General features: G+C 47.4%; 1 pseudogene; it reads left to right on the top strand.

Annotated features, from left to right (window-relative positions):
• Positions 1-559: 559 nt before the first annotated feature.
• LOC119843891 lies at positions 560-1,629 on the top strand (annotated as a pseudogene).
• Positions 1,630-2,090: the final 461 nt, after the last annotated feature.

The following is a 2,090-nucleotide window of genomic DNA, read 5'->3' as shown; positions in this document are numbered from 1 at the left end:
TCCCTTCTGACCTTAGTATCTATGAATCTATAAGTTGGAATGAAGTGCATGGGAAAATCATAGTTTGAGGGGTAAAGGCCGTTGTATATTCCTTTACTCCTTCAGGGAGGGGGGCGAATTCTATGAGCTTATGCTGTACAGTCATCGGTGTAGGGTAAGATGGTAACATTTTGGCTTTATACTCCAGTGGGTAGTATGAATCTGGGAAGCTGGTGATTAATTTGGCTGCAGCCTCTCTATTGTTGGTTCACATGCGGTGGCTGGTTAGAGAGCCTGCATGTAACTTCAGCTGGGTGTCTCTCCTGACCTGTGTGTATCCTGGTGTAATGGTAAGATTGGGAGCAGGTCTGTAATTTTTGACAGCAGCACAGGTTGAGAGGGAGTGCAGGCTGGTGGGTCAGAGGGCACAATGAAACCCCAGTTCCAGGTGGCACCCCTGGGGGAACCCATCACACTGTCAAGAAATGCACTCCATGGCTAGCTGACACTGGCGTTCTCACAGATTTATTCTTTTGCTCTTATTTCCTGGAAACTGAATAGATCCAAGCAATGGTAAATGATGCTAGCTGACAATCACACCTTTTTTGACCCTGTGACCTACATCCTGACCAGCATCCCGGGTACGGAGGAGTCTCATGTCTGGATCGCTATCCCCTTCTGTCTGATGTACATTGCGACACTTTTTGGGAACTCTCTCCTACTATTCATCATACTAACAGAACGAAGCCTCCATGAGTCCATGTATCTTTTCCTGTCCATGCTGGCCGCTACCGATCTTCTAGTGTCTACCACTGCAGTGCCCAAGATGCTGGCGGTATTCTGGTTTAGAGCGGGGGAAATTTCTTTTGCTGCCTGACTGAACCAGATGTTCTTCATCCATGTCAGTTTTATTGCATCCGATGAAGTGAGCTGTAGCTCACGAAAGCTTATGCTCTAATAAATTTGTTAGTCTCTAAGGTGCCACAAGTACTCCTTTTCTTTTTGCGAATACAGACTAACACGGCTGCTACTCTGAAACCAGTTTTATTGCCGAGTCGTCCATCCTGCTGGCCATGGCATTTGATCGGTACGTTGCCATCTGTGACCCCCTGAGATACACCGCCATGCTAACCAAGTCTCTGATCGGGAAGATAGGGCTGGCAGTTGTCAAAAGAAGTTTCTGTATCATTTTCCCTCTCATCTTTCTCGTTAAGCAGCTGAAGTTCTGCAGAACCAACCTCCTGCCTAACAACTATTGCGACTACATGGGCATAGCTCGGCTGGCCTGTGACGACGTCACAGTCAACATCTGGTATGGTGTACCCATGGCTATTTTAGCAATCAGTTTGGATGCTGTGCTCCTTGCTTTGTCTTATGGGCTGATCCTTAGGGCCATCTTCCGGCTCCACGCCAAGGACGCCCGGCTCAAGGCTCTCCGCACCTGCGGCTCCCATGTCTATGTCATACTGATGTTCTACATTCCAGCCTTTTTCTCCTTTTATGCACACCAATTTGGTCACATCATCCATGGTTATATTCTCAACCTACTGGCCAACCTGTATCTGCTCCTTCCCCCCCATGTTAAACCCCATCGTTTATGTGGTGACAACAAAAGTGTTCCTGAAACAGGTGATCAATGTATTAAATTGATGCTGCAGCAGAAGCTTCCTGCTGAGCTCAAGGAGGCAACAGAAAATGCTTTGGGACTTGGAAATTAAAGCCAGGTTTTCATTGGAACTATAGGGATGTTGTAACTATGTACTTACCCTGTGTAAGCTGGAAAGCTGATTTCTCTCGCCAACAGAAGTTGGGTCCAATGAAAGATATCTCCACCCCCCCTTTGTCTCTCTAATATCCTGGGACTGACATGGCTACAACAACACAGCTCACTTCCACAAAAGGCAGCCAGACTGAATGTGTCTGTGACCTAAGATGAAGGGAAACAACAAACCAAGAAATCACAAAGGCAAAATCAGCCTGTGAGAGAGCATGGTGTGTGCATCTCCTGTCTGACAAGCTGCATCTGAGCTGCACTCTTAGTTGCAACAGAAAGCAGTAGCCAAGGGGGCCATGCCATGGGACAGTGGGAAGTGCACTGGACTGCACATTGG

This window comes from Dermochelys coriacea, chromosome 1 (genome assembly GCF_009764565.3).
Source record: "Dermochelys coriacea isolate rDerCor1 chromosome 1, rDerCor1.pri.v4, whole genome shotgun sequence".
NCBI lineage: Eukaryota > Metazoa > Chordata > Testudines > Dermochelyidae > Dermochelys > Dermochelys coriacea.
This window is presented reverse-complemented; position numbering and strand designations above follow the sequence as displayed.